The sequence below is a fragment of the Mobula birostris genome, chromosome 15 (genome assembly GCF_030028105.1).
Source record: "Mobula birostris isolate sMobBir1 chromosome 15, sMobBir1.hap1, whole genome shotgun sequence".
Taxonomy (NCBI): domain Eukaryota; kingdom Metazoa; phylum Chordata; class Chondrichthyes; order Myliobatiformes; family Myliobatidae; genus Mobula; species Mobula birostris.
Genome location: NC_092384.1, coordinates 34054954 through 34075260, shown reverse-complemented (window position 1 = coordinate 34075260; position 20307 = coordinate 34054954). Strand labels below are relative to the sequence as shown.

The following is a 20307-nucleotide window of genomic DNA, read 5'->3' as shown; positions in this document are numbered from 1 at the left end:
TCTGATCGTTGGGGCACCTCTCCACTAGCATCATCCTTCTAGCTTGGGGAAAGGAGTTTATTTGGACTTTGCCTTTAATATAATCAGTCTGTAGTCCATATGAACACACTTTCCCCCCGTTATCCTCCCCTGTACCATGAGCTCTTACCTTGCGCACCAGCTTTCCTGTAGAACCTTGTCAAAAGTCTGAGTATGATTCTTACCAAACTGATCCTCAAACAGTTGAAAGTGTCATCGTGAAACACATAACTTCAGGTACCCTAATTGTAGCTCTGCTACCCAGTTACTGCAACAGTAGTGTTCAGATAAATTACTTGTAAGGTGAAGAGAATGGTGCATTTGAACTTTCTAATCTTTACATGAGCTGTTGGTTCTATTTATTAAATGAACCTGTATGAAAAGGAGATCATATGGAAATTTTGTTTATGGTCTATTGGTCTAATTTCAAATCACAAAAGCTAGTAATGCAATGTGCAGTTATTTTAATATATAATATGTGTGAGGATTTCCTGTGAAACTTCCTTTTGGAAGCAATTGCTGTGTGGTGTGAGTGTTTGAAGTGCATCTTTATAAGAAATCAATAGTCCAACAGCACCTCTTCAGTCCTGACGAAGGGTTCCGGCCCGAAACGTTGACTGATCGTTTCCCTGGATGCTGCCCGACCTGCTGAGTTCCTCCAGCATGTTGTGAGCATTTTGGAATAATCCATGTTATTTAACAATATTCTTTTCCCTTGTTGTTTTATAAATTGAATGGAATGTAAACTGTTTGTCCTTCCATAGACAGGTATTCGTTTTGTATTTTCAAATGTAGTGAGACAGTGAAAAGCTCTGCTCTTATTTTTATTTTGTGATACAGCACAGAGTAGGCCCTTCTGGCCCTTCAAGCCATGCCACCCCAGGAATCCCCAACAAGTCCAATTAACCCTTGCCTAATCACGGGACAGTTTGCAACAGCCAATTAATTAACCCACCCGATACAGCTTTGGACTGTGGGCAGAAACCAGAGTACCTGGGGGGAAAACCCACACATTCCACTGGGAGGATGCACCAACTTGCAGATGGCACCAGGGTTGAACTCTGGAACTCCCCAAGCTGCAGTCGTGTGACGCTGACTGCTGTGCTGCATTGCATGCCATCCAGATCGTGCCATGCATAACTACCCTGAGGAAGTTAAAGGAAAGCAAAATGCAGAATATCGTGTTACAGTTACAGAGAAGGTGCTGGCAGACAAGGGTCGGGATGAGGTAGACTGAGCGTTGGAGTTCATCGTCTGGCGTACGAGAGGTTTGTTCAAGGCACTGCCTAACATGCTGAGTACTTCCAGCACCTCCGAGTGTATTACTTAAGCCTATCTCAATCGGGTCTGATGACTCACAGTATAAGTAAATACACAACACAAGAAAATAAAATGGTGGCTGAAATATTGGACAATGGTGAAGTCCTGGTGGTGACCTGTCTATAATACAGTCCTTAATAAAACAGGCTAACTTTTTAATGCAGGTATTGATGATCATATGGTAGGAACTAGTCAAAGATGGATTTGCATAAAGCAAAATCAGCACAACATCCCTAAAAGTTAAAACCCCTCTTACCCCAGCCCACATCAGGGTAGGGTTTCTCTTTTACTCTCCTTTCTCCACATCAATTTTTACATTCAACAGATCATCCCTCATAATTCCCACCATCTCCATCCCTTTCACTATTTCAAACGGATCATGCCCCTGCAAACCCCTGGTTTGCTTATCCGTTTCCACCAACCAATTTTCCTGAAACTGCAGCAAATAAAATGCCCAAATGTTTTTATATGTTTTCCCATCCCACTACCCAGGAATACAAACAGTCCACTGAAGCAGCAATTCAGCAGTACTTTTCCAATCTAGTGTATTGATTTTGATGTTCATGTGGCCTTCTCTGGAAAGGAGAAACAAAAGGCAGTATGAATGACTGTTTTGCAAAACACCTTCATTCAGAAGTAAGGATGACCATGATCTTCTTTGTTTCCATCCCACTCTGATCTCTGTCTTCAGTTACCTACTTGAGTCTACATGGACCACTTGTTTCTACTCCATCTGGAAGTATCTTCCAGCTTCAATGTGCTCTTCCCTCCCTCCCCCAACCCCTCACTCTCCTTTCTATAACTTTCAGTTTTTAAAGTATTTTCTACCTTGACTGCTTTGATCAGTATAGACATTTCCCTCACCCCTCTCCCTTTTTGCTACTTGTTGGCTCGCTTTCCCAGTTTTGAAGAAAGTTGTTTGACCTGATGTTTTGAATCACTTTCTCTCCCCACTGAAGCTGTTTGACCTTGCTGAATGTTTCCTGCTTTCTGCAGCCGCCTCTAAATTTAACCAGTTATAATTTTAAAAACTAACTGAATAAACTTCAAAGTGGAGTGCCTGAATTGATGTGTTTGGATCTATGCAAAAACAGAGTCATTAGACTATACCTAAATCAAGGTTATCAACTAGCTTATTAACACCTTTATAACTTGCTTAGAGACCAAAGAATGTAGATTTATAAAAGCCACTGTCTGTTGAAATATTTCCTTAAAAAATATACTGTGACCCATTCCATGTGTGTATTTGTTGGCAGCCTTCAGGGAGTTATTTTTCAGCATATGACAATCTCTTGGAATGTTTGGTATACAGTCATCTGAGATCCTACTGCCACTGTTACTTAAGTCTGCCCTGTCAGTCTAGCAGTCAGTGTTGAATTCTGATGCCATGTATGAAGTCTAGTTCTAGATGTTTTGCCGTTGCACATTTTGGTATTAAGTGATGTCTATGATGTGTGAAAGTCACTGAGCGCTGCCACCTCTATGTAGCTTTTTTTGATTGCTGCTGAGCTAATCCATTGGAAAAGGTCATGAATTGAGAACGCAGGGCAGAGAACCATGTGAAAAAACATAACATCAATCCTGGTCCACATGATGCAAAGAGGGTCTCTTTCTTCCTTTACATCTGTAACAGCTATCAGTACTGTTCCCCACTTTGTTTCTCTGTAATGTGTCCCATCTCGCATGCCCATCGGCTCTGCTTGTTTCTCCTGCCACCCTCAACAGTAAGGGGCAATTGATATTAACAAGTTTACGTACCCGACGTGCCTTCAGGATGTGGGAGGAGTCTGGAGCACTTGGGGAAACCTATGCAATCTCAGGAAGAATGTGAGGATTCAACAGAGAGCATTTTGGGCCAGAGCCAAGCCTGTGTCCCTGAAGCTGTGTGATAGCAGATTTAACCGTTGTGCACTGTGCCAACTTAATAATAATTTCTTTGGTTCTGTTGTGGAGCATCAGACATAGAGCACAAAAACAGGACCTTTAGCCTATCCAGTTTACACCGAACTATTATCCTGCCTAGTTCCATTGACCTGCCTCTGGATTGTAGCTCTCCATATCTCTCCCATCCATATACACATCACGGAAATAGTGAAGTTAACCCCCCCCCCCCCCCCATCCACCACTTTTGTTAGCAGCTCTTTCCACAACTCTTACCATTTATCCCATTTCTTCCTCCATAATTTTTTATAGCTCTATCAAACTCTCCTCATTGCTAAAGATCCAGTTATGTGACATCTAGTCATTACCATTGTAATTTTAATAGTTGAATAAAGAAATCTTGAATTATAGGTGATCACCATGAGACTCTTGGAGGGGTGGGGCGGGAGGGGGGAAGAAATGCTTCTGTTCGCTATAGTCCTTTAAGGAAAGAAGTCTGTCATCCTTGCCTGATCTGGTCTTTATGTGACTCCAGACCCATCAACCTGATTGATTCCTAACTGCTTCGTCAGTTCAGGGGCAGCCAGGGATGGTCAACAAATGCTGGTGTTGCCAGTGAGGTCCACATCTCTTGAGGGAATAAATTATCTTTCATGGGCAAGGAGCTGAAAATGCCCGGTGCTGACAAGAAAGTTTGTTGCAATGATTTTGTGATTTCTCACGTGGACCTTCTCCTTCCCAGTATCAGCTGCTGTTGGGTAGCATTTCAGCAATGCACAGCAGCCTAAATAATACAAGCTGAGTGAGTAGCAAATCGAATTGGGAAATCCTCACAGTTAGCAAGTGAGTGAAAAAAATAAACTCTTAAGCTTATATACATTTTACAGAGTGCTTGCTAAAGATTGGATGGAACTAAGATTTAGCATTAAATTAGAGGCTGAAGTGTCATAAACTTGAAAAATAAATTCTGGAAAACCCTTCGTGGGGGTATTATAATCCTCATGAAATTACTTTCTTGGGGCCAAAGAAATGGCCAAAAGTCATTTTAGTTTAGTGTACTATTTGACCTTGCATAACAGTGTAAAACATTTTCAGGGAACTTTATGTGCAACTATTTCATAAAACCACCTGAAGTTTTTGCCAATTTATTGATTTTTCGTTGATTTTTGAAGGAGTGTTGCAGTTCAGAAAATTCAAGTTCAACCACATTTTAGAAATTACTAAGATAATGTTTTAATGACAACTGTTGCATTTTCAACATCAGAACGAATGCAAAATCTGGGACTAATAAAAATTTTCCTTCATTTCTTTGACTCCATTAAACTCTTGAATAAATCTGAGCCGTTCACTTTCCCTGCTTTTGCTGGAAGAAGAATGTTGATCGAAGAAATGCAAAGTGCTGTAGTTACTCAATTGTAAATTGGTCTACTGATTAGGATTGGCCCCTTTTCTAGTTTGCATTTCTTGAAGTAGCGCTGTGGAGTTGTGTCACCTAATGTGCCACCTGTCAGCCTCGGTGCAAAAGGGTCTCATTCTCAGTTTCAGAGCAATTGGACCTTTCGGTGCAAGGGATCGGTCCTCTGGTTTAGATGGGTACTTTTTAACAGGGTGTCTAAAGTGAAGATGCTAATTAGTTAACTGAAACTGGTATTTCAGTTTAGTATTTTGTTTTATTTATGGTTACTGCACTACTTAGCAATGTGTGCAACATTAGTGATCTCCTTGAATCCCATTCAACGCCTCCTTTTAATTACTACTTTTCATTTCTTGTACACTGAAAGGCCTGTTTTGCAGTCAGCTGCTGAATGTACATGGTTAAATTTTCCATAAGGAATTGATAGTGGGTCTCCCAAATGGATAGGTGGGCCCTCTGCTCGGTGCACCTTTCTCTTTGACTTCCCTGACCCTGGGCCCTTCTGTGCAAACATCACTCCCCAGACGGATTGCTTTCTTTCCGTCAGCCAGTTATTTTTTCACTCACTGCTCGGTTTTTGCCGAAGTTCTCTCTCTGCCTTCAGGTTCCAGACTGCTAAGCAGGATTGCACAGGCACTTGTTGTTATACTGCCGCCAGTACTCTGGAACCAGGCCCGGAATTTAAATATCGTGTATTTTGAGAATACTGTCAATTAAATTTAAAAAAAATGCTTTCAGCATTGAAAACCTGGTATAAAATTCCCCTGGCTTTGCATCATTTCTCACCTGATTGGGCATGAATGTAACTGAACCGTTTGTCTGCAGATTGAATGTAGCTAGCTGTTAGCTATGCCTGCTAATATCTCCATTGAACTGGCTTGCATTTATTTCCCTATCACCTTCCAAGGGACTATTGTGTGTGAGACTGTACTGCACCAACAAGCTGCTCCAGTCATTTCTCACCTCATTGCATATTTTTTCCTCACTCAAGACTACTTCTGCACAAGATAAATATCTCCCTGTGGTTTACCTCTCCTGTCATGACAGCAGTGTTGGGAATGACTTCATTTTCCCGAGTAACCTGGCTGTGCTTTCCTGATCCACAAGCATCCAGCTTTCATTTTTGGTAGTTAAGTTTTGATGCGCATGTATGGAATTATAAGCTCCACAGAGCATAACTGAGCTGTTTCTGCTAATAGGTTCAGAATCCATCTATCATCTGATCTAATCCACCTCTATAGTTGTACTTGATGTTTTAATGTTATTAAGGGTTGCACTGATCAAATAGTGTGGCACCATGTTTCATCATGTGCTTTTGGACTGTGGTTTTGTGGTATATTGCTTTGCTTGTGAACAAGCTTTATAGTGTTTGAAATGCTAACCTGCAGTTTTCCCATTCTATGTCACCTTCGGCATCCCCTCAGCGCGCAGTCTGTCAATCCCCACTTGAGAATCTTGTGTGTTTCATTTGCATTTAGAACTCATTCTTCTGAATGGAAAAACACTTGAAACCTCAGAGCATTCAGCCATTCTTCATAGCTTGACACCTTCTTCCATGGAAGTAGTCTTGTGAACTTTATTGCATTCCTCAAATGCAAAAATGCCATTGTAAATGTGGAGACCTGAACTGTGTGCACAACTCCCAGTTATGGTCTCAAAGTTCTGCAAAAATTCACTCTTAAAACTTCACACCTCTTACAGGTCAACATCTAATTATGTGCATGCTAACTTTGTGTGTTACATGTTTTAGGACCTCCCCCAAATTCCACTGTACTATGTCAGGCACCTTTTTGCTATGTCTTATAACAAACAACAAATAACTCAGAATGGATCAATCATAGCAAAACACACACAAAATGCTGGAGGAACTCAGCAAGCCAGGCAGCATCTATGGGAGAAAAAAAGTCCTGTGGAAAGATCTCAGCCTGAAATTTCGACAGGACTTTTTTCCTCCAGCACTTTGTGTGTGTGTGTGTTGCTTGGATTTCCAGCATCTGCAGGTTTTCTCTTGTTTATGAATGGATCAATCATAAGCATGTTTATTTTACTTACAGCAAGGGAAGACTGGCACAACACAAGAGCCGGTGATAGCTTAAAAAAAAGACAATATAGTCACACTTTTTTTTACGCAAGTGTTAGCTGTCTGTGCCAGTTCAAGGACAGGGTGCATTCTGGTCATCTGCTTAATCAGTGAACTTGGCATTCTTCCAGTAACCGAATCAGCAGTTCGTCATATACTCAGGGTGCATTGGCATAATGTTACATGACCACAATTAGCAAAGCACTCAGCTACAATACAGGTTCCAATTTGTTAGAGACAAAAATGCCATTTTATTACTACAAGCAAAGTGGGTTTCCACATTTGTAATGTTTTATTATTTCATTCTAATTGAATGATTTTTTTCATTCTTCTGGCCAAGGTAAATATCTTCACATTTTCCTGTACTGTTGTATGTAAATATTAATTTCTTGCTCACGAAAGTAACACAACAAAGAAACAGGTCCTTTACTCACTATGTCTGTGATAGCTATCAGTTACTCGTCTATTACTGAATATTATAGCCCATTGCATTTAAAGTACTAATCAAAATCTTATCTGCTGTGAGAGTAGCTGTCTCTACCATCCGCTCAGACAGTGAGTAAAAGATTTCTACCAGTAAGGGAAAACAGTCTCTCTCCAGTCCCCTCCTAGCCCTAACCTTAATCTACACCTTCTGGATAGACACTTCTGAGGAAAGAAGATTCCCACTGTCTGCCTTGTCTGTGACGTCAGAACTTTGTTTACTTCAGTCAGGTCCCCTCTCAGCCTCTGCTGCTAGGAAATCAAACCAGGCTGATCCCTGGCACAGGATAGATACATCCCAAAGGAGAAGTATTCTAAAGGCAGGATGACACAACTGTGGCCGTCAAAGGAAGTCAAAACCAGCATTAAAGTCAAAGAGAGGGCAATAGAGCAAAGTTAGAGGATTGGAAAGCTTTTAAAAACCAACAGGCAACTAAAACATCATAAGGAGAGAAAAAATGGAATACGAAAGTAAGCTAGCCAATAATATTAAAGAGGATACCAAATTTTTTTTCAGATATATAAAGAGTTAAAGAGGCAAGAGTGGATATCACACTGCTGGAAACCTGTGTTGGAGAGGTAGTAATGGGGACAAGGAACTGACGGATGAACTGAATATGTATTTTGCATCTGTCTTCACTTTGGAATACACAAGCACTATGCCAGAGGTTCAAGAGTATTGGGGGCAGAAGTGACTGAAGTTCTCATTACTAAGGAGAAGGTACTTGGGAAACTGAAAGGTCTGAAGGTAGGTTTTTAAAAAAAAACCTGGACCAGATGGTGTACACCCCAGGGTTCTGAATGAGATGACTGAAGAGGTTGTGGAGGCATTAGTAATGATCTTTCAAGAATCACTAGATTCTGGTATGGTTCCAGAGGACTGGAAAATTGCAAGCGTCACTCCACTCTTCAAGAAGGGAGAGAGGCAGAAGAAAGGAAATTATAGGCCAGTTAGTCTAACCTCAGTGGTTGGGAAGATGTTGGAGTTGATAATTAAGGATGTGGTTTCAGGGTTCTTGGAGGCAACTGATAAAATAGGCTATAATCAGCATAGTTTCTGCAAGGGAAAATCTTGCCTGACAAATCTATTGGAATTCTTTGAAGAAGTAACAAGCAAGATGGACAAAGGAGTACCCGTAGATGTTGTGTACTTGGGATTTTCAGAAGGCCTTTGACAAGGTGTCACACATGAGGCTGCTTAACAAGAGCCTATGGTATTATAGGAAAGATACTAGCATGGATGGAGCATTGGCTGATGTGTGGGACACAAGGAATGTTAATAAAGGGAACCTTTTCTGGTGGGCTGCTGGTGGCTAGTGATGTTCCACAGGATTCTGTTTTGGGCTGCTTTTTACATTATATGTCAAAGACTTGGATAATGGAATGGATGCCTTTGTGGATGATATAGATAGCTGGAAGGGCAGGTAGTTTTGAGGCAGTAGAGAGGCTACAGAAGGACTTGGACAGATTAGGAGAATGGCCAAAGAAGTGGCAGTTGGAATACAGTGTCAGGAAGTGTATGCTCATGTACTTTGGTAAAAGAAGGTTGAGTGAGTGGTGAGGAAGGCAAATGTTATGTTAGCATTCATTTCAAGAGGACTAGAATATAAAAGCAAGGATGTAATGATAAGACTTTATAAAGCACTGGTGAGGCTTGACTTGGAGTATTGTGAGCAGATTTGGGCCTCTTATCCAAGAAGGGATGTGCTGACATTAGAGAGAGTTCAAAGAAAGTTCATGAAAATTATTCTGTGATTGAAAGGCTTATCATATGAGGAGTGTTTGATGGTTCTGGGCCTGTACTCAATAGAATTTAGAAGATTGAAGGAGAGGTCTCATTGAAAATTATCAAATGTTGAAGTGCCTCAATAAAATGGATGTGGAGAGGGTGCTTATAGGGTGGGGGAGTCTAAGACCAGGGGACACGGCCTCAGAGTAGAGGGATGTCTTATTTAGAATGGAGATGAGGAAGAATTTTTTCAGCCAGAGAGTGTGAATCTGTGGCATTCGTTGCCAAAGGCGGCTGTGGTGGCCAAGTCATTGGATACATTTAAGGCAGAGATTGATAGTTTCTTGATTAGTCCGAATATGAAGGGATACGGGGAAAAGGCAAGTGGTTGGGGCTGAGAAGAAAATGGATCAGCCATGAAGAAATGGCGGAGCAGACTCAGTGGGCCAAATGGCCTTATTCAGCTCCTATATCTTATGGTCAATTTCTTTGTCACAACTAAAATGCAGCACCTGGTGAATCGGCTCTATACCCTCTACAGAGCATTTTTATTTTTCTTGTAATAGAGCACCAGAGCTTTCCACAGTACTCCACCTGTGATCTAACTATAATTGTACCATAACTTGCCTGCATTTTTTTTCACCACCTGTTTCCCTTCTGTATTTTAGGGTGCTATCATTTATTGTGTATACCCCAGCCTTATTAGCTCTGCCAAAATGTGACACCTCAGATTCCTCATGATTAAATTACATCAAGCATTTTTTAAACCCTGTTTGACTAACAGATACAGATCCATATAATTTTTTTAGCAAAAGACAATCTCCCATGCTGTAAACAACACTGCGAACCTTTGTGTCTGTGTATCTACTAATCATTCCTCTTGCATTCACATGCATGTTGCTAATATACAGTGTTTCAGCACCGATGATGCAGTGTTTCTGAAGGCAAGAAAGTGGCCACCACCCCTGCCTCCTATTACTAGGCCCATTTTGGATCCACTTGGTTTTTCAAGTTGCCCTGGATCACAGAAACAGTTATTAATTCACTTATGTCAATCAGTATACGCCTTTGCTAAATCTCAGAGAAATAATGTCTTCACTGCTTCAATTTTAAATGACTTTTGACTTTAGAACGCAGTCTACAAAGTTTTGTGGAACTGCGGCATGGCCTTCACCTCAGCTGAAGTCGGTGTTTGTCAGGTGACAGGAAATTTTAGACATCCAGCAGCTGTGATGTCATTAAGCTACCTGAACAGTTAGTCACATCTGTTTTATAAAAAGTCTCAACAGTAAAACGGGAAGAAAGTTTTTTTTTTAATCAGTTCATCATGTCACAGGAAACTAACGAATATGCATGTACATATTTGCATCAACTTCTGTCTTAGTTGAGTTGTTTTGATAAAGAATTTGGTTGTGGTTGAAATACTGTTTGTAAGGTTAGTTTTCCAAAGCAGGATATGACTTGGTCTGCCATTTTAAAACTCATAGTAGCATTTCGAGGTGTTTTACAGCAAGATTAGTTTGTCATTAACTGAAATTATTTTCATTTTAAATTGTTTGCTTACATGTCGATGAAGAAGACTGAAGCATCAAGCCTGTGGGGGATGGCTGTGTCACTGATGACTCCTGGGTTTCCATACTTATGCAGTCCTTGCATTGAAGACTCAAACTTGGTTCACCAAATAATTATTGTGAATGCTCTTAGTTTCACCGTTATTACAGCAGCAAAACTTTTAGTCATGCTCCTAAAGTTTTTTTAGCTTAAATATATTGCTTTTAGAAAACCTTTAAGCTAACTACCTTTTTAAAACCATTTTGTGAAAGGAATCTCTAAAGATAGTCGTAGAGTGAGACAGCATCGAAACAGGCCCTTAGGCCTGACTGGTCAATGTTGACTGCAGCATCCTCCCCACAAGTCCAGGTTGTCTGAATTTGACACATAAGCCTCCCAGCCCCAATCTAAATGCCTCTCATATTTTACAGCTGTACCCACCATGACCACTTCCCTGGGCAACTCATCCCAGGTAGTCACTACCTCCTGTGTAAAGATGATGATTGATGACTCATCCTGGTCCACACTTAGGCAGCGCTTGCACGGAAGTCTCTAACGGTGCCCATTTCACCAAGTAATTATTATTTGCCGTTACTTTCCCTGTCATTACAGCAGCTAAACCTTGGACGTGTTCTTGAACTCTTTATTGAACTCAAATACATTGCTTTGAGAAAACTTTTAAGCTAAGGTCACTTAGATCAAAGTATGAGTAACAGTTTTTTGATTGTGAAATGTTTATACATTACTATTGCAAAGTTTGACTGATGGTATTATGTGCTGGACTGCTGAAATCAAGAAAGTCTACTTTCTGATTTTGAAAATTGCATTTATTCTATTTATTAGCTACAGTGGTAAATAGCTGGAATGTATTTTGCATTCCAGCCTTTTCCTTTTGCTGTTCATTCAAATACATCAGGCAATGACAACATGAAGAAAAACAGCATAGTTGCTGAAATCTTAATCCGCTTATCAGTTCACTTGCCAGCTTTGGCTAGAGGTAATGTGTAATAGCTATGATCACTGAGTTTACTGGTAGAAGAGCAAACCCATCATTAAATACCATGATATCTCAAAATGATAGCTGTTAATGTCCCATAGAGGAGGCTATGATCTCATTGCAAATCTAAGTCCTTTACAACCAAGCTTTTGATGTTCATTGATAATAGCATTCTTACTAAAGTTACTTCTAGTTCTTCCAGAGCTGCCTGTAGATTCTAGCCCAGAAATTGGTCTGAAGCAGGTTACATTCCAGCAGCAGTATGGGATGATTGCAAGTGAGCAAAACGTGTTATTTCATCGACATTTTTCCCCAATATTTTTTGCATTCATGTTCATCTGGTAGGTAGACACAGATTTCAAATGAGTACTCACTCCATCATGTTTTCAATTATCTGCCACTGTTTATTAAGAATATAGGAATAATTCAGTCTCAAATATATTATTAATCTTTGGGGTGACCTTCAGAAATTTTATGATGAACCAGTAGCCAAAACTCTTTTGGTAACTGATGGGGCTTTTCAACTATACCAGTGTCGGCTGGCAGTAGCAAAATTCAGCTTAAATGCCACTTCAGTTCTATGGGAATCATGAAACAAATGAGTGAATGAGTAACCTTAATTGTAAAAGGCTGGTAATACCAGAATATATTTTTTAAAATGCCACTGAGAAAATAATTCATGTTATCAGGCTAATATTAATACTGAAAAACTTCAAGACCTTGGCCTCAATACCTTGTGTGCAATTGGATCCTCGATTTCCTCATTTGCAGACCCCAATCAGTTTGGACTGGCAGCAACATCTTCTCCACATTCTCCATCAGCACAGGTGTGTGGTTCGCTCCCCTGCTCCACTCACTTTATACTTATGTCTGCGAGACTAATCACAGCTCCAATGCCACTGTCATTGCCAAATCAAGGTGGTGGCAAATCAGTATGTAGGAGGGAGACTGAAAATCTGGGGCTAAGTGATGCCGCAATAACAGCTTCTCACTCAATGTTAGCTTCAGAAAGACCAAGGAGCTGATTATTGACTTCAGGAGGGGGAGTCCGGAGGTCCTCACTGGGGGAATCAGAGGTGGAGAGGGGCAGCAACTTCAAATTCAAAGGATCTCTCTTTGGCCCAGGATGCAAGTGCAATTGTGAATGTGCCTCTGCTTCCTTAGAAGTTTGTGAAGAATCAGAATGACGTTGAAAACTTTAACAAACTTCTATAGATGTGTAGTGGAGAGTATATTGACTGTTTGCATCATGGCCTGGTGTGGAAGCACCAATGCCTTTGAATGGAAAATCCTTCAAGAAGTAGTGATACAGCCCAGTCCATGATGGGTAAAGCCCTCCGCACCATTGAGCACATCTACACAGAGTGCTGTCGCTGGAAAGCAGCATCCATCATCAACCCGGTCAAGCTGTCTTCTCACTGCTGTCACGACGAAGAAGGTTCAGGAGCCTCTGGACTCATAGCGCCAGGTTCAGGCTTTTGAACCAGAGGGGATAGCTTCACTCACTCCATCAATGAACTTCTCCCACAACCTGTGCACTCACTTTCAAGGACTCTTCATCTTATGTTTTCTATTTATTGTTATTTATTTATTCACTTTTCTTTGTATTTGTACAGTTTGTTCTCTTTTGCACAGTGGTTGTTGTCCATCCTCGTGGAGTGCGCTCTTTCATTTTTTATATTATGTTTCTTGAATTTACTGAGTATGCCTACAAGAAAACGAACCGCTGGGTTGTATATGGTGATGTATATGTACTTTGACAATAAATTTACTTTGAGTTTTGAGATGAAAATGGATACACTTGATTTTGCAGGCATGAACTGTTTACGATGATAAAATAATTAAATTATTAGATTTAAATACTGGCTGGTTGCAAATTTATGATAGCAGATTTTAGATAATAGGTTTTTCTTAATTTTTAATTGAGTTTTCCACACATCATTATGACTATTAATTACTTGGCAGCTGTTGGGTTTGAAGTGCAGTGTTAAGATTAACAACATGTGAGTAGTCATAGCCATCCAGCAATGAAACAGGTCCTCCAGCCCACCACGTCCATGCGAACGATCAATTACCCATCTATATTAATCTCCTTTATCAGTACTTGCTCTACTGTCCTCTTCTATGCCTTGCCAGCTCAAGTGCTTTTCTTGACACCTTCAATGCAATGAAGAGTACCTGCACTCACTGCCCACTTGGTCTGTGCATTCCAGGTTCTAGCCAGTGTTGGGGTGAAAATATCCCTTCTCAGATCCCTAAGTGGTGTCTTAAATAATATTCAACTCGTACATAAAGAATATACATTATTTATTACTCAGTTTGTCTCCTTTTGCACATTGGTTGCTTGTTGGTCTTTGTAGTTTTTTGATTGATTCTGCTATGTTTCTTTGTTCTGCTGTGAATGTCTGCAAGAAATTGAGTCTCACGGTAGTAAAGGTTGAGTACCCCTTATCTGAAAATTCAAAATCTGGAAACCACTGAATCCAAAGTTATTTTTTTGAGCGCTGACGTGACATCACAGGTGGAAAATTCCACAAGGTGCAAGGAAAATTCGCAGGTGATACGCTGGTCTCTGCGCACCACAGAAAGTTCTGAGAGGTGACCTCACATATGTAGTGAATAGAAGTTAATGAAAAATAGAAAAACACTGCATAAAGTGAAAAATGAAGACCTGGATCGTGTATTGAAGGTGGATTCGTTGGCGTCGGAGTGAACATGTGCTACTTTATGGTATGCTGATCATGAAACAAGCAAAGATCTATCACGACAAACTGAAAATTGAAGGTAATTGTTAATATTTAGTAGGCTGCTTGCATAAATTTAAGAAAAGGCAAAGCATTACATTTTTAAAGCGTCTGCTGTTCATGAAGCTGCAGAGAAATTCATTGTTAAGTTTGCCAAAATCGTTGCTGATGAAAATCCAACACCAGAACAAGCCTACACTGCAATTTTTTATACCTTACATAAAACCTAAAAAAAAGTACAGAGCAAAGACAGTGTAATGTAACCTTTTAATCAAAACATGACATCGTAGGTGGAGACTGAAAGCCTGCTGTTTGTTGTTCAACAGCTGATTCAAGTATTCTCCGAATGCTGCTTTTGTTACCCTGCACACATTATATTTTCGTTATATTAATGGTATGCAATAATTTTTCCTGTTAAGTACACGTGTGATGAACAAGTGTAAGACAAAATAAATTCAGAATCTGAAATGACAGCAATCTCATTATAAGCTATCTGATTATATATTCCAAAATCCAAAACGCTTCTGCCCCAAGCATTTCAGATAAGGGGTACTCAACCTGTATATAGTGACATATGCGCATTTTGACGATAAATTTACTTTGAACTTTGTAATACTCAAACCCTCTAGATGGCACCTTTTGGATGCAGTATTAAATAAACATTCTTCCACTTAGAGGTAAAGTATCCTGCAATTTTTTTTTGACAAGTTAAAATTTTTTTGAATTTTAATCTACATTTATGCCTTTATCATTAAAAAGGGATTAAAAGTAATGTCGTTTCTGACACAAATTGATCAGATATATTTTCTAGTAAGTGTAGATACGTAATTTGATTGCTAAATCTTATTTCAAAAGGCATTGAATTTTCAGTTTTATTGAATATTATTTTTATTTCCATAGAAATGAAAGCATTAGGTCAAGAAGATGGCATTGCCTAGCAACAATTTAATTACTATTTTTGAGCAAATTGTCATGAAAATACAAATCTAACATAGCTTAAGCAGAAAACATTGATACCTGTGGAACGCAACCTATATTTCTTTTAATTTATTCAGAGATACAGCACGGAATTAGCCCTTCCGGCCTTTCAAGCCGCACTGCCCCACAACCCCTGACAACCCTGATTTAATCCTAACCTAATCACTGGACAACTTACAACCACCAATTAACCTACCCGATATGCTTTTTGACTGTGAGAGGAAAGCGGAGGACCTGGAGAAAACCCAAGCCGGGACTGAACTCTGAACTCCAACATCCTGAGGTTTATAGCGTCAAGCTAGTCACTACACTACTGTGGTTGTTGTGTCCTTGATAGATCAATTGCAGCTTTATTGCTTAAAATGATGAAGTTGAAACTTATATTTGCTCCTTGTACAGTAAAACTCTCAATGTCCAATAGTTTGGAAATCCCAGTGGTTCAGCACCTGTCTTGCTTGGTGATATTTCTCAGAATCCCTTTAAATACACTAGATACTCATTGTCCGGACTCCAAATAAGCTCACCAGTGCTGCAATTTCTGTACTTACTATGTTCACTTAGAAGTTCACTTTGTCACTATGTAAAGTAAATTAAGTGTTGTTGGGGTATTAATGGGAATAATAAACAATAGTCTGCAGCACAAAAATTCTGATTACATTGCATTAACAGGATTTTAACACACCTCGAACTCAGGGATGAAAACCTGGTTTCTAGTCTGCCAGTAGAAGGGCATTTTGCCTTATTACATCTGCCTTTGCAAGGCAGATGCTGGCCCTTCAAAGTAGGCTAGCAGGGTATATGTCAGGCAGGAGGTATTTGGTATTAGGAGGCAAGCTGAGGCTCATTGGATAGTAGTATTGCGTCACAAAAATCCATTAAGAACCACCTTGGGAGAACACCCAGGAGGAAGCTAGTGATGAAGGGCAGTCAAATCGTGCTTGGTGCATTGTTTGCTGTTTCAAGTGGAAAATGTGAGCTGATTAGAGCATGGAAGAGTATGTCTCCCGCATCTTGCAAGGGTCGTGGGAAACCAAAGTTGCTTTACTTCCAGTCTGGCAGCGAGCAACTCTTTTGTGTCAATAACTTCGCTCTCTGGCAGTGCCATGGCTCGCAGAGCAGGTTTCAGCATCCTTGGAGGCAAAGGTTGAGCGTATCAGAGCTTTGCTAATTGAATCAACAACAGATTGCTCCCCAGTAAGAGCAGGTTGCATTTTCAGCAGGAACAGAGGGATGTTTCACATGACTGCATTTCACAATGAGCTCACAGTAGTCATTCAGGAGCAACACACAATCTGCTGGAGGAGCTCAGGAGGTCAAGTGGAATTTGTTGCTCTAGATTCCAGCATCTGCAGTCTCTTGTGCATCCATCAGTAATCCAGGAGTTGGTAGGGATCTGGTGACTAGGGGTAGCAGCAGTGTCAGCTGGTGTTGATGGATCTACACATTATTGCCTGTCTGATCTTGTGAAAGTACCAGTGGCATTGTAATGTTTAACTGCCTTCAGTTCCTCTGGATGTCAAGCTTCCTTCAACACAAGTTCTCAGGCGATACATTTCTTTCTCCAGCTGCTATCATTACAAGTGTAATACCACAGTCAGAAGCTGACCCTTCCAGGTCAAGTGCTTATCTTGAATGCCTAGAACTGATAGTAGCTTCCCCACCATAGGGGGGAAACAGCGTTCCAGCAGCTGGGATTGTCTCAGGTGAGTACTCTGCTGTGGTAGTAGAACTGTGAGGCTGATATGGAAGATTAGCATAGTGGAGCAGTTTTGGGTGAATAAAATAGATTGTGAATTGTATAATGTTTTATTTATATATTGTTAACTTCGTCCTTTTGAAAGCTTTTCATGTTGAGATTTTTTAATGCTGATTGAAACAATTTAATTTAATCTCTGCATTTCATGTGGAAGGTTAACGTTGTATACGTGATGGAACTGCTGTGTCCACAACCATCTGTAGCCTCTTGTGGTCCTGTGAATTGGAGCTTCCATACCAGGCTGTGATGCATCCAGTCACAATACTCTTCAATGCTCAAAGTAAATATATTATCAAAGTACATATGAAATGATATCATATTTTTGCTGGCATTTACAGGAAGAAAGAAATACAATAGAACTTCCTGAAAAACTTAGACTAACAATGTGCAAAAGTAGACAAACTGCAAATAATAGTAATACTGAGTTGTAAAGAATCCTTGATGGTGAGTCTAGCTTGTAGAATCAGTTCAGAGTAGTTGTGGATGAAGTTATCCACACTGCTTCAGGAGCCCGATGATGGTAGTGCCCTGTCTCATGATAGTAGTGAGAAGAAGGTCTGACCTGGATGGTGGAGGTCTTTGATCAAGGATGCTGCTTTATGGTGGCACCACTCCATGTAGATGTACTCAATTGTGGGGAGGGCTTTGTCTGTGATGGACTGGGCATTGGTGTTTCCCTATGAGTCAGGATACTCTCCACCTGTAATCTATGGGAGGTTGTAGGAGTTTTTGAGGACATGCCAAATCTCCTCAAACCTCTAATAAAGGAGAGCCGATGACTTGCTGCCTTTGTGATTGCAAATGTGTTGGGCCCGGGTTAGGTGCTCAGAGATGTTGACACCCAGGAACTGAATGCTGCTCACCCGATCTACCACTAAAAACTCAAAAGTGACTTGTCCGTGTTCTCTCGACTTCCCTTTCCGGAAATCCACAATCAATTCCTTGGTCTTACTGATGTTCAATGCAAGGTCATTGTTGCAACACCACTGAACCAGCTGCTGTATCTCACCTTGTATACCCCCTTGTCGCTATGTTACTGACGGTGGTGACTAATTAACTGCAGGCCACTAAAGATATTCCAGATCAATGAAATCTCTTGAGGCTGCATAATGGATATTGCTATTGCAATGTGAGGTCTGGAAGGTAGTAACAACAGCAGGGCTGATGCAACCAGGTGTTGTGAATGTCATCAAGGAGGGAACAATTGTGGTTTTATATTGAGCTGAATAACATTTTTTTGTGTCTGTCACTGCTTAGTAAACTGGTCTCAAATTTCTGTCAGAGGCCACATACACAGTACTGGGAAATATTTAGCATTTAAGTAAATGCACTTCTGCAGTTCCAAGGGTGTCTTCCATTAAGTTCTGCTAGTCTGATCTGCTGGTAGGGAAAGGAAGAGTATTACGCATTGTTTCAGATTTGGCAAAAGCCTCTGAACACCAACACAAGGTTTTCTCTAGTAGAGGCAGATGCCTGCGAGAGCTGGAGGCTGTTGTGCTTTGTCAAAAGATTCTGTGGTTAGTTAGATAGTCTCTCAAGGTGTGTGCAGATAGTGCCTCCAGTTGCCTGGCGTACTCAGTCAGCTCTTCCAGTGACACCTGCTGTGGTTGCTGCTGATGGCAGTCCATGTTCCCTTTGTCCTTTTCATTTTGTTGATCTTTCTGTGAAGCTGCTTCTCTGCTTTCTGACAATGGCTCTGCTTGCCATGTAAGCCAGTATCTGCGGTAAACTGCAAACAGTAATAGAAGAGTGTCGCCTTTTTGAACAGTGGCACATCAGAGATCGGGAGCGAGAGACGGAGTGACTCCCTCGGGTCGGCAAGTGTGAATTTTAAAAAAAGCATCACATCGCTGGAGTGTTGGCATTTGAACAGCAGCCAATCAGAGACAGGATTCATTAGCGAGTGCAAAATAAATGAAGGCAGGGCAAGTAGAGTGGCCTTTGTTGGAGTGGACTTTGATTTGAGGCTTTAGCTCTTCAAGGTTTCAGACAGTAGAGGTCTGAGTTTTTTTTTTTAAAAGCCAAAAAGCTGTATGTAGATTCTTTTTTTTTAAGTTTATTTGTTTCCTCCTTTTTAATTGCACAGTTAGAGCAGTAGAAATGTCAGGCAGGATAATTGGAGAATGTGGGAAGGCAGGGAGACTTCCAGTATCCTTGACGGCTACACCTACAAGAAGGGCATCCAGCTGCAGCTTCTGACACTCCACGTTAAGGAGTTGGTGCTGGAACTGGATGAACCCTGGGTCATTTGGGAGGCTGAGGGGGTGATAGATAGGAACTGTTGAGGGGTAGTTACACCCACGGTGCATACACAGGAAACTGGGTGACCGTCAGGAGGTGGAAAGAGGTTAAGTAGGCAGTGCAAAGTACCCCTGTGGCCATCCCCCTCAATAACAGGTTTAGATACTGTTGGGGGTGATGGCCTAGCGGAGGAAGGTCACACTGGTCAGGTCGCGGGCACTCAGCCTGGCTGTGCAGCTCAAGGAAAGTGAGGGGGTGAAGAGATGAGGTGTGGTGGATGGGGGATTTCTTAGTTGGGGAACAGCACGGAAACTCTGTGAATGAGTGAGTGTCAGGGCCCAGGACATCTCGGATCGAATCCTTAGCACTCTTAAGTGGGAGGGTGACCAGCCAGAGGTTGTGGTCCATGTCAGTACTAATGACATAGGTAGGAAGAGGGATGAGGTTCTGCAAAGTGAGTTCAGGGAGTTAGGTTTGCTGACCACCTACGCTCTGTCCGCCAGAGAAAGCAGATCTCCCAGTGGCCACACATTTTAATTCCACATCCCATTCCCATTCTGGTATGTCTATCCACGGCCTCCTCTACTGTAAAGATGAAGCCACACTCAGGTTGGAGGAACAACACCTTATATTCTGTCTGGGTAGCCTCCAACCTGATGGCATGAACGTTGACTTCTCTAACTTCCATTAATGCCCCACTTCCCCCTCATACCCTATCCCTTATTTACTTATTATTGTTTTTTCCCCCTTTTTTTCTGTCTTTTTTTTCTCCCACTATCCATCTCACTATAATTCCTTGCCCATCCTCTGGGCTCCCCTCCCCCTTCCTTTCTCCCTAGGCCTCCCGACCCCTGATCCTCTCCCGTCTCCAGCCTCGTATCCCTTTTGCCTACCAACTTTTCAGTTCTTAGCTCTATCTCTCCCCCCCCCCCCCCACCGTCTTCTACTATCATTTCGGATCTCCCCCTTCCCCTCTCACTTTCAAATCTCTTACTAGCTCTTCTTTCAGTTAGTCCTGACGAAGAGTCTCAGCCCGAAACGTCGACTGTACCTCTTCCTATAGATGCTGCCTGGTCTGCTGCGTTCACCAGCACGTTTTGTGTGTGTTGTCAGGG

General features: G+C 41.2%; 1 protein-coding gene across 6 annotated transcripts in view; it reads left to right on the top strand.

The window, feature by feature from the left end:
- chd9 (chromodomain helicase DNA binding protein 9) overlaps positions 1 to 20307 on the top strand; it is a 275269-nt gene that overhangs the window by 15473 nt on the left and 239489 nt on the right. Inside the window, exon 2 of one of the 6 annotated variants that reach the window (XM_072279565.1) lies at positions 7714 to 7944. The exons of the other annotated variants lie outside the window; for them this stretch is intronic. The gene's annotated coding sequence lies outside the window, so the exon portion shown is untranslated. The remainder of the gene's footprint in view (positions 1 to 7713; positions 7945 to 20307) is intronic. 6 annotated transcript variants of the gene reach the window in all.